Source organism: Vulpes vulpes, chromosome 11 (genome assembly GCF_048418805.1).
Source record: "Vulpes vulpes isolate BD-2025 chromosome 11, VulVul3, whole genome shotgun sequence".
Classification (NCBI taxonomy): Eukaryota; Metazoa; Chordata; class Mammalia; order Carnivora; family Canidae; genus Vulpes; species Vulpes vulpes.
In genome coordinates this window covers 26,937,913-26,950,340 of record NC_132790.1, presented here as the reverse complement: position 1 = coordinate 26,950,340, position 12,428 = coordinate 26,937,913, and the positions used below count along the sequence as shown (strand labels likewise).

General features: G+C 52.0%; 1 protein-coding gene across 2 annotated transcripts in view; it reads left to right on the top strand.

Annotated features, from left to right (window-relative positions):
* The window catches only part of GDPD5 (glycerophosphodiester phosphodiesterase domain containing 5), an 85,833-nt gene that overhangs the window by 20,653 nt on the left and 52,752 nt on the right, over window positions 1–12,428 (top strand). For both annotated transcript variants that reach the window (XM_026010457.2, XM_026010455.2), the window contains exon 2: window positions 11,549–11,628. The gene's annotated coding sequence lies outside the window, so the exon portion shown is untranslated. The remainder of the gene's footprint in view (window positions 1–11,548; window positions 11,629–12,428) is intronic.

The window sequence follows — 12,428 nt, the reverse complement described above, 5'->3', positions numbered from 1 at the left end:
AAATGGTGGATTCTGGGGCTAAACTGCCTGGGTTCAAATCCTGACCCTGCCAATTACCAGCTCTGTGACCTTGGCCAAATTGCTTAACCTCCCTGTGCCTCAGATTCTTCTTCCCCAAAGTGGGGATAATTTAAGTTCCAGTTATTATAAAACAAATCACCTAGAAATTTAGTGACTTTATATAAGAACAACTATTTTATTATCTCTATTTATATAGGTCAGGAATCTAAGGTGGGCTCAGTGGAGCGGTTGTGGCTCAGAGCCTCTGGCATGGTTATAGGCAGATGGCAGCTAGAGCAGTGGGGACCTGGGGCAGCTGGAGGTTGGCTGGGCCTCTCGCTCTTCGTGTACTTGCAGGGCTTCCTTCCTGGCTGTGGGCTCCTCTGGGCTTCCCCACAGAATGGCAACCTCAGAGCAGTCAGGTTGGTTACGTGGTGGCCCAGCACCCCAGCAGAGTGTTCCATTGAGCCCAGCAGAAGCTGCATCACCTTCAACGAGCTGGCCTTGGGAATCTCATGGTGTTACTTCAGCCATTAGTCCCAAGCCCCTCCCCCGAGATTCCAGTGGGGGTAGCATAGACCCTACCTCTCCCTGGGAACATTGTAGAAAGAGCATGTGGGATGAGAGATACTGCTGCCCTTGTCTTTGAAAATACAGCCTGCCACAGTTGTGAGAGTTAGGTGAGTCAAAAGATGGAGCTGTCTAGAACAGGGACTAGGCATTGTATATGATAGCTATATGTAGTCAAGGGTGATTTTGACCATATGCAACTTACTCACAATGTGCTGACTTTAAGGCCTGATTCCCAATGCAGAAGCCAATTCACTGAATTGCAGCATTTCTTATTTGGGTACTGAGGGATCTGTAGGAGTTCATTGTGCAGAGGGAACTAGCTGTGCGAGGGTGTGGAGTGTGAAGTTCCTGGGGCAGGGACTTAGCTCCAGATTGGGGGGGGGGGGTGCTCCCCTGAGATGAGATGGCAGGAGGCTGGGAAGGTAAATGTAGGCCAGGTTGAGAAAAGCTCTGCATATGGGATTTCTCCCAAGGGGTTCTTGACTGTTTTTCAGGCAGAGATATGAAAAGCTGGAGAAGAGGCCCAGCTAATGAGGGAGCCACTTCTGAGGTGTGATCAGCAGGATTTGGGGAGGTACTGGCCTTAGGTGGTATGGAGAGAGGACAAGAATGATGGGGTGCATGCCCAGGTGTTTGCCCCGGGCATTTGCATCAGTTTTGCAAGTGATATGCATAGTCTGCCTCACTTGCCTTTTCTCCCCTTCTAGTATATTGGATACTTTGCAATTTTTCTCTGCTGCAAGGGAAGATAGAAGGGCAGAGGGTCTCCTCCTCTGGCCTCAGCCCCATCTGTGCAGAGCGGCCCCCACACCTCTCATGGTCCTTTTCCAAAACCTCTTCCTGGGACACTTGGGTGGCTCAGTGGTTGAGTGTCTGCCTTCAGCTCACGGCGTGATCCGGGGTCCGGGGATTGAGTCCCACATCAGGCTCCCTTCGGAGAGCCTACTTCTCCCTCTGCCTCTGTCTCTGCCTCTCTCTCTGTCTCTCATGAATAAATAAATAAAATCTTAAAAACAAAAACAAAAACAAAAACCTTCCTCCTCTGCAGCCTTGTAGGGTCCAAATGGAACAGATACTGAGGGTTGTGGTGTCCACCTCCACTCACATCACAGATGGGGAAACTGAGGCCAGTGACTTGCTCCAAATCCCACAGCAAGTTCGTAAAGGAGTCAGCCTCAGGCCGTCCACATGGCTGTAGTCAGGTGCAGTGGCACTCAGGGCCCTCTCCAATTGGGTTCGACAGGAATAGGTGCTCTTCAGGCATAGGCTTCTCCCAGCAAGGCCCTCCCGCCTTCATTCCTGCAGCCTCCTCCTGGCCGCTCTCCAAGGTTCGTACTCCCTCCTGAGGGGGCTGGTGGCTGGGAACATGATTTCAGTGAAAGAGAAGGGTTTAGTAGCTGTGTGACCCTGGGAAAGTCCCCTGTCTCTCACCTGTAAAGGAGCAGAAGCACACCAACCCCAGCAGGGCTGTCCTGAGGATCAGATGAACTTGCCAGGGCTGGGTTCTTACCTCTGAGGCTGGTGCTGCCTCTGGGAAAGGGAACCGCCAAGGATTACTCGGGGGAGCATTTGAGCCGCCACTATGGGGAGGCAAGTCAGGACCAGGGCTGGGAAAAGGGGCTTAGTCTTGATCTTAAAAGCTCTGAGCTGTGATCCGACCAGTCTAGTCCTTCCCTTCCCTGTGAGAAGGGGCACAAGGGAAAGATCAGGGTGGGATCTGGGCGGGATCCCCTCTGGGGGCCACTTCCCCACCTAGCACTGAGAGGAAGGACTTCCTAGAAGAAGAGGTTAGGGAAATGGATGGGGAAAGATGAGCTGAAGCTGCAGAGCTGCGTACTGTTGCTGCCTCCCTATACCCCAGGCCCCTGCCCTGCATCCGTGAGAGCCAGCCCTGAGCCCCAGCCAAGCCAACCTTGACTCCTGGCACCCGTGGTAACTACGAAGGAAGCAGAGAAGCTGTTTCCAGGATGCTGCATCTGTGGGCCTGTCTGTACGTCCATGGCCCTGTGTTTCTGCCGGTGCTCGCACGTGTATAAGAGGGACCCCCTTAAAAAAAAAAAAAAAAGAGGGACCCCCTTGCTTTCCTGCAGGTGCCGTGGGGTCTGTCCTCATACACGGCAGACAGGTTAGAATGTGCCTACTGGGGGCTAAGAGCTCATGTGTTTTAAGCTGAAGAGTGGCAGAGCAGACGACCCTTGCCCTGGGAGGTGTGTGGGCAGAGGAGAGATCCAGAGCTCACCAGTGGGGCAAATTCAGCAGAAAGACCAGTCCCCCAAGGGCTCTTCTGTGCAGACCTTGGGCAGGGTGCTAGGCCCATCATCAAAACGGGCTTGCCTCTACCCTTCCAGAGCCAGCCAGGGCATCGGTATGCAGCTGGACACTAGCATGGCCACTGAACCGGGCTGTGCAGGCTCTCGAAAACAGGAAAAGGCGTCATGCCCAAGTCTACCAGGAGAGTCAAGGAAGGCTTCCTGCGGGAGGATTTTGAGTCAAGACCGGAGGGTTTTTTGGTGGGAAGTAAGCACGGTCTCAGGGAGGCCTAGGGACTTGAGGAAGGTGGGTGGGATGGGAGATTCTCCTCTGCCAGGCCTGGAAGACTGGAGAATGGTGGTGCCTTGAGATAGAGATAGGGTGGAGCAGTTTTAGGAGGATGTGATGAGTTCCCATTGGGCTACTGTGAGTGTGAGGCGTCCTGGCCAGGATGAGGATGACCAGGGGTCACTGGATACTCAGACTTTGGCCCAGGCAGAGATAGCAGTGCCGGCTGATTCTGCATGGGTGTGAAGGGCAAGGGCGGCCAAAGGGCATAGAAGAAAGTGCTGCCTGAGGCCTGGGCAAAGAGGGGTGGGGCGAGACAAGGAGGTAAACCAGGGCAAGTGGTGTCCTGTACTCCAGGGATGGAGGATGTTTCCAGAAGGAGGGTGAAGCCTGCAGTGTCAGGGTGAGAGCTGCTGGGGGCAGGGAGTGGCTCAGTCACATGGAGGTCACGGTTGAACTTGGTGGGAACAGAAGGCTGTGGGTTTAACAGCAGGTGGGAGGGAGGATATGGAGACGTGAGTATAGACAACTGTTTCAGGAGTTTGGGTGAGAGGGAAGGAAGGAAAGAGTGCAGGCTGGGAAGGGGAGGAGGGGAGCCAACTGAATGAGACTCAGGCCTGTTCCTTGCGGCCTGGAAGGAGCCAGCCCAGAGGAGGTGCGAGGGAGGAGCAGGTGAGATGGGCTGTGAACACCTGCTTTAGTTCTCTGCAGAGGCCAGCGGAGGGCACCCGGAGGGGGCGGGTCTTCCTGGAGGGCTGGTTGCCCAGAGCAGGGAGGAGGTGGCACAGGGGCGCCTTCAGGCCTGCCCTGAGCTCTGCCGGGCCTCTGCAGGGCCTCCAATCACCTTAGGGGTGGGAGGATTGCACCTTATCTGCAGAGACTTTTGACCTCCTAGGAGGCAGAAGCCCCACAAACTCAGAGCATCCTCATTAAAAGCAGGTTCCAAAGTCAGTGGTTGAAGCTCAGAGCTGGGCGGAGTTGGCCTCTGGTGTTTTTCTGTCTCCAGGGTTCTAGGGGTGGCTTCAGAGCTGCTTCAAACATGAAAAGCCTGGGAAGGTCAAGGCATGGATCCTCCTACTTCCAAGGAGGACACACCCAGCTCCCCAAGGGGCAGGGGTGGTGGTGGTGGCCTGTAGGGAAGTAGAACAGGTGTTCACTGCCTGAGTCACCATCCTCCTCCTCCTCTTCCATGGACACCTCCTCCAGGCTGGCTCTTTCCAGGCGGCACTGGACAGGCCTGAGTCTCACCCAGTTGGCCCGTTCCACCCCTTTCCAGCTAGCACTCCTTTTCTTCCCAGTTACTGGGAAGTTCTTCCTCTGGGTCTAGCCGAAGTCTCTCCTGCTGTGCGTTCCCTTCTGGTGAACTTGTTCAACCCTGCTCCGTGGAGCCAAGCTGATCAGCTGGCCGCTTTGAGTGGCGGCCAGTGTTTTTACAACTTGTTTTCATAAAGTTGGTTTGAAGTCTCCCTGCATTCCCAGAATGTCAGACCCGCCCTGATTCACAAGGATTGACCAAAACAGGATCTGAGCCAATGACAAGAATCTGAGGACTTAGTCATCCCCCTTGGATCATCTACAGATTCTCCTGTTTTCCTTCTAATAAAAAAACTGAGAGTTAGCCCAGATGGCCAGGAGGGGACAGCGTTGAAAGGCGTAAAGAGGCTTAGCTGATGCTGGTGGACAGAGGGGTGGGGGCTCAGGCTTTGCACTGGGGGTCCACCTCCCTTCAAGGCTATTCTGCTTGCCACATGGGGGAGCTTTAACAGCTCTAGACCTCAGCCTCAGTTTCCTTGTCTCTGAAATGGGAAAGTTAATGGCAAGGACCTCATAGCTGTCTGAGGTTGGATGATCTAGAATACTGAGGCCAGGATTCGTGTGAGAGTGATTTATTAGGAAGTTTTCCAGAAAAGAAGATGCTAAGGGAATAGGCAAAGAAGAACCAGGAAGAGGAGGAGGAGCAAGGGTGGACGGGCACTTGGCTCCGTCTGCAGAGGAGCTCTGAGGACAGGGGCCCAGAGCTGACTGCCAGAGCAAGAATGCTAGAGAACTTAGACCTTCACCCAGGTGGTCATGACCCTAGGCAGAGGGATTCCAGCAGCCTCAGGGCAGCCCGCCCACACGCCTCCACAGATGTTGGCTGCTGGGAGGGACCACGCAACCCGTATGCCCCTGGTGGGTGAAGGGATCCTAGGGGACGTGGGTGGAGCACGATACCTGGGAATTAGTGTATGGATCACATGCCCATAAAGCATATGCGGTGCTGATTGTGTGGAGCCTGGCACAGAGGAAGTCCCAATAAGTGACAGCTCTTCTCACCTTTTAGAAAGGGGAGGGGACAGAAGAGATGTGTCAGGACTGTGTGGTGTGGAAGAAGCGGGACCTTCTGTGAGCTTCCTTGTGCTCTCACTGTTCCCTCAGGCCCACGTGTCGGCTCACTCTCTCTCTCAGCTTCCAGAAGCAGAATCCCACAGAGCTCCCCAGCTGGGAGACCTGGCTGCAGCCCCCAAGGGTCCCCCTGACAACTTGGCTTCATGCAGCCTCTCCGACCTCTCCACGTTGCCGTGCTGTAGTCCATTCCTGAGAAGTCTACCTCTGCGTCCCCCACACTCCCACCCCCACCCCCACCCCCAGCCCTGCCTCCACAGCCCAGCGGGGATCTGGGAAAAGCAGGACCCAGCAGAGGGCCCAGGAGCAGTGGTTAGCTCAGGGCCCTGGAAGCACTGAGCACCATGGGGGAGACTGAGGCCCTCGGGGCCCAACCCCATGTGAACTGACTTTGCCTTTTCTTCTCAGCCCACCTCACCCCACCCCACTGTCTACTGGGCCTTTTTCCATAGAAGGTGTTCACAGATTGCTTATGGAACTCATGTTGGTCCCCGTGTCCCAGGAACCAACAAGCAGATGTTGTTCTTCCATGACCCTGACAATGATGACTTTCAGTGGTGACGTCAGCCTGGGTTGTCCCCGAGAGAATTTGCCCCAATCCCTTTCCCACCCCTGGGGGATCACAAGGGATGTCACCCATAATCTGGCCTGTAGGAGACTAGCTCCAGAGAGCACGACAGGCCCTGGTTCTATTTCAGACTCTGTCACCTGCTGTGTGACCTTGGCCAAATCAGTTCCCCTCTCTGAGCTTCAGTTCCCCATGTTTCTAACCAGAGTGTTGTATCCACCCACCTCAAATCAGGTGATTTCAACATGGTGTTAATCCCTGTTTGATACCCAGAGAGGCAAAGTGACTTGCCCAGATCACAGTGAGAGAGCCAGGACTTGCCCCCTGCCCCCTGGCTGGTTAGGTAAACACTCAACCCTTTATCAGCTCTGCTGTGGCCCCAGCCCTGTCTAATTTGGAACCTGAACTAAGTTCTCAGTGATCAGGATGGACTGAGCTAGGTGGTTAGTCATGGTGCTGTTTATCACTAGATCGTCTGACACAATTTTGGAGCATGTACTGCGGAAAGGGTTCGCTCTGTGCTCAGATGGACAGGGTCCTGCCTTCACCAGGCTTAATGACTAGTTCACTGCAAGACCTGTCCTGAGGCCCGGGCTGCTCCCTGCCTGCTCCTTGGCTGGTTGAGGTGGGGGATGCAGAGGAGACGAGTTTGCTCACTCCTGGGTATTCATTGCTGCATCCAGCAGGTCAGGTGCTGGGCTAGGCTGGGGTGAAGCTGGGAGATGGCTCTGATCCCTCAACAAGGCCCTCCTGCACCCCTCCCCCAGCTCATGCCTCCTTCGTTCAGGGGGTACTCGATCCCTTCTCCACACCATTAGATGGTGGGCTCCACCCCTGGAAACCCCTTCTGTCCACAAGAGCCTTGGAGCTTTTCCTGGCCCATACAAGAGCTCAGAAAATGTGTGCTGGTGACTGGATTTATCATTGTCTAGACTGGCTTGGGAGTCAGAGTATGTATCCTGGCCCTGCCATTCACTTAGCTGTGTGTGCCCTTGACACGCTGCCCCCACTCCAGAACCTGGCCCCTAGAGTCTGGAAGCTTTTTGTGAAAGATGCTACGAGGGGTGGTGGGCAGGGAACATAGAGGTTTCTCAGAAGTGTGCATTCTGGTGGCCTTCATCCAAGGGATCAGTGTGACCAGTAGGCTCAGAGTAAGGGGGCCAAAGGGTGGTATGGGTAGGGGTGGACTGAGTAGAGGTGCAGAGCAGGAGAGAAAACCAATTGTGGTGGCCACAGGTCATTGGGTCTGTTCACTCAGCCTGATGGCTACGAGGCTACCAGACACTTCTAGGTACCCTGGGCCAGGTCCCTTTACAGATGGTGTTGGAATGTACGGGACTTTAAGGAACACCACGTCTGTGGAAGATGCTAGTCAAGTCATGGCCACTATCCTTGAACAAATTCTAGTTGGCTCTGGAAATAAGGCCCACATCTAAGCATGAGGACCTTTATGTGTAGAACACTTTCTAAAAGGCAGACTCTGGGGAAGACACAGCTGGCTGGCAGCTCAGCTGATGCTCAGGTGAAGTGACCAGTGCAGGTGGCCTGGGCTCCAAAGAAGTGAGAGCTGGTGGACAGGCAGGCCCAGTGCAAAGTGCACAGAGCCTAGAACAGGGATACAAATAGAGGCCCACGTAGCTCTATCAGATATTTGAAGGTTATAAAACAAACCCAGAAACTGTTAGATAAAATAATTTGATTGTCTCACCTTGACAATTACATCTTCATAATATAAATTGAAATATACATGTAAAGTTACGGTTTTATACAACTGGGAGAGACAAAATAGCAAAGAAGACTGAATGTAATTATGAGTACACATCTGGGTGTTTTGTTGGCTGGTGATGGTCTGATGAGTGATAAGATAATTCATACGTTACTCCATATTTACTTCATAAAATATATTGTCTTCATTTTAGTGAGATCACTATAGTTATACTGCTATAATCAAGATTGGCACAGCACTTGAAAATTGGGTATCAATGGTGATAATATGAAGGATCAAAAATAAAATGCGATTATATTTGAAGTGCACAGAATTTGAGTATATTTCCATCAAAAATGTAAATTAAAGTAGATGCAGAAAAAGGAAAACTTATATGTTCAAAAATTGTTTTTGCTCCTTGAAATTATCTATGAAAATCAAAATTACACACATAATCAATGAGTATCGATTTTAAAATAAAATTATTTGAAGAAAGATGAAATATTCAAATTTTTGAACATTTATACAATTGAAACTATTCAGTCCCAGCCATTCCTGTCCACTGAGTGGCCAGTGTAAAGAATTAGTGTCACATTTCATATTACATTAATTTGAGTAATATGAATCCTTAGATACTGTGAGATGTTCTTCAGCCGCTTTGTGCATTTATTATGGATACCACACTAATTCATCAGTACTTTTATAACCACAAATTGGAACAGGGAGAAAAGCCAAAAAAAAAAAAAAATGTTGCTCAGCATTCCTGGGAAACAGATACTTTGTTATGCAAGAAGCTATCACTCTTTGGTCTCTGCTAAAAAGGATTTGACAAGTTGAATTTGCCCTTAACGTCAGGCTGCTGCATGGAGCCTGCTTCTCCCTCCTCCTGTGTCTCTGCCTCTCTCTCTCTCTATGTCTATCATAAATAAATAAATAAATAAATAAATAAATAAATAAATAAATAAATAAATAAATAAATCTTTAAAAAAAATGAATTTGCCCTTAAACATTCCTGCCACTAAGTCCCCTCCCCACCTCCACCACCACCAACCAGTGTCCCTTTCCCTCATCAGCAAGAAAGCAACCCACAGTTTTTGATCTGGACAGAATCACCTTTTGTTCATCATGCCCAAGGAATGGAGAAGGGTTTTAGCGGGGCCTGAGTGGCATTAGGGGAACAGATTGTGCTGGTAGGTCCCATGGATGTCCTGTGGCAGAGACTTCCATATGTTCTCTACTATGTTCATCTGTGGGCATGTGTCTGTGATGTGTGGGTTCAGGGCACTGGCCCTTCTTCCTTGCGCCTAAGGGTGATTCAGGGGGTGGGAGGAGATCTCATCAGTGAGATCTCTATCGTACAGCTAACAACAGATAAATGATGGAGCTTGTCCGACGGCTGGGGTTTAAATCTGTGTCTGCATTCACTCAAGCATTTCATGCATACATGCATTTGCTCATTTATTGAAAACCCGTATTCACTTCCTCCAACCCTTCATTTCATTTAGGAATGCCAGGCCATAGGTGATCTTGTAATGCAGCCCAAATCCTTCATATAAGGGAATAAAGGCTCAGGGCAGGGCACTCGTGTACCTAAGGTCACACAGCAGCAAAGCACCTGGCCAGATTTCAGGGTACAGAGGATGGGTGCCGAGTCTGGGTTTCAGGTAAAATCCGAATAGATGTTAGTATATCCCAGTGAGCTCCATCTGCTACCCCAGCCACCTGCTGCAGGGCCCTGGAGATCCTGGAGGGGTTTTCAGCTTGAAAAGCCACTTCCTGTTTGGGGCCAAGCACTTCCTTCAAGTGACTCACAGGGCTCCCACTGGCCCTGTGGTGGGAAACCAGGGTGGGGGTAGGGCTGGGCCCAGGCCATGTCACCTTCTGCCTGCCATCCCAGCTGGGTGACCTGAGACCAAGCAGTGCGACAGACTGGAGGTAGGAGATGGATGCTGCCCATGGAGGGACTGACAAGCAGAGGCTGGGACCCCTCCAGGAGAATTGGAGACACTTTCTCATCTGTGCAGAAGGATAGTTAGGTTGGAAAAAATACAAGGCTAGGAGTCATGAGCTTGAATTTCTGACACCAACTTTCTCATGAACTTGCCAGCTCTCCACCCTTCTCTGGGCCTCCGTCTCCATGTGTCAGGGAGGGTTTGCTAGGTAACATTTCATGGTGGCTTGTAAACCAAGAGATTTGGGGTTAAATTCTGGCTCTGTCACTTTGCTGGCTCTGTCTGTCCCTCAGAGTCTCCATTTTTAAATTTGAAATAATAATCACTTTAAGCCTTTTACATAATTTAATCCTCACATCAACCCTGTGAGTCAGGTTTGATATTGTTGTCATCATTGTTACTATTTTATAAGGAGGTGTTTGGAGGCCCAGAGAGGTTAGGTAACTTGCCCAAGGTTACAGAGTAAGAGTCAAGATTCTAACTTGGACGATTTAGCCCCCCCACCCATGCTGTTAACAATGATATTCTTGCTACTCAAATTGTGGCCCCGGACCTGCAGCACCACCATCCTCTGGGGGCTGGCCAGAAATGAAGACCTTCGCGTCCCTGTCTAGACCTACTAGAAAACACTGTGTCAGACTGTGTATTAACAAGGTCTCCAGGTGATTTGTTTGCACATTGAAGTTTGAGAAGCCCTGCTCTATTTATATTCCATATGTCATTTAGGGTCATAATGAGAGAAGAAGGAAATAAGTATGCTTCGTAGAATGGAAAGTGCAGTGCTTCCAGAGCGCTGGGAGAAAGCCGGGGATGCAGGTAGAGGGAGGCAAGGGTAGGGTGCCCCGGTGGGGGGTAAGGGGGTGGGTTGGTCTCTCTCTCTCTCAGTAGCTGGAGGTCACTTTTAAGTTGTCTCTGAGTCCAGCTTGGTTCCCCTCCAGTCTGAGGCTGAGTCTTGGCCATGTGTTTCTCGCTGGTGTGTGGCTTCAGGGCCTGATGGGGTTGGAGGGTTCTCATGTGGGCGTGGGCATGTGCTTGGGCAGTGGGCCTGAGCCACCCCCGTCATGAGTCTGCAGGGCACCAGGAGGCCTGGGTCCCAGCCCTGGCTCTGCCTCTCTGGGAGGCCTAGGTGGACTCCTGGCAGCCTCAGTGCACCCTAGTGGGCAATGTGACACATCCCCACAAGGTTGCAGTGCTGCTCCAGAGCTGCCTCCCCTCTCCTTTTCTCCCCGAGGCCTGTGGGTACCATCTCCCTCCCAGTTCCTGGGCAAGACGGCTGCCCTGCCGGCTGTAGGAGCCGGCGATGGGGCAGGCAGCACATGAGTCAGAAGTTAGCCGCACAATTGAGGAGGCCAGATCCTGCCCCCAGCCCACTGGCCCTCACTCAGTGGCTGCCTCAGAAGAGTGCTGGTTTGGCAGCTCCCTCTAGAGAAGCAGGTCTCTGGGCAGCAGGAAAGGGCCTCAGCACCCCAGGAGCCACCCGCAGCCCCAATGTCTCCCCAAGGTAGCTGGGGCTTGGATTGCATTTCCGTGGGTTCTGGAAGGAGTGATTCAGGGTACTGGCTGTCCGGTACCCTGGACAGGTTGGGGCTGGTTTGTGGGCAGCATGTGTGGAGGTAGGATTGCTTGTGCGGGGTCTGGTGGCCCACAACTGGACCACCCACCAGCTTGGCAGCTTCCCTGGACAGGGACCAGATGTGGCCCATCCCCGAGCCCCGCACCCAACACAGGATGGGCAGGGCCACGGGGACTCAGAGAATCAGGCGGGAGAGGAGAAGGCAGGGCGCACTGCTGAGTGGTCTGACTGGTTTTGTCCCCTTGTTCCTTCAGCGGTCCCAGTGAAGTGAACCACCTCCGTGGACAGGACATCCTCAGGAGCCCCGCCTACAGCCACTGATACCTTCTTCCAGGTAAAGAAAAGAGAAAGGAAGTGTGGGGGGGAGAGAGGAGTTAGAGAAGCTAGAAGAGGGCAGCACGCTGGCTGCCAGCAGTGCCTGCCTCTCCCAGGGGTACAGTGCCTTACAGTTTACCAAAAAAAAATAATAATAATCAAGAGGAACAGGGATCATTGTCCACCTGATGGGTGAGAAAAAGAACTGCAGCCCTCAGCGGGGTTGTCTGGTAGACCACTTATTCCCACGTACCCAGTACTTACTCAAGCCCCTGACATGTGTTAGCTCCTCCAATCCTCACGTCAGCCCAGGCGGTGGGTGCTATTATTATCCTCCTTTATAGATAAGGAGACTGAGGCCTAGTGGTATTATACCAATTAGTAGGTGGTAGAACTGGGTCTCATCTCAAACCCAGGCAGACTGGCTCTTATTGCACATTCTAAATCCCTGTGATTAACTGCCTCTAGAGCCATGTATTCACCTAAGCTTCCTTGACCTCCAGTCGGGGGGTTTAAAGGGCTCCCATTGCCAGGGGAGATCTGTATTTTACAAGATAATCCTAGAAAAAGTGACGATTCAGCCAAAGGAATGAATGGCAAATGGTGGAATTGGAGGTCTTGACACACGCAATTGGCACGCACCTTGAAGGTGTCCTGAGCCGGCAAATTCCTGCGACTTCCTTTCTCAGCATTCTAGTAAGCCCAGGTTCCTTTGGTCACGCAAGGGAAACCGAGAAATTTGAAAGGAGGGAAGAAAAGGCCCCAGGTTCTCGAACATGTCTGGGAATAGAGGGGCCTACCCCGTTCTTCAGGGGACAC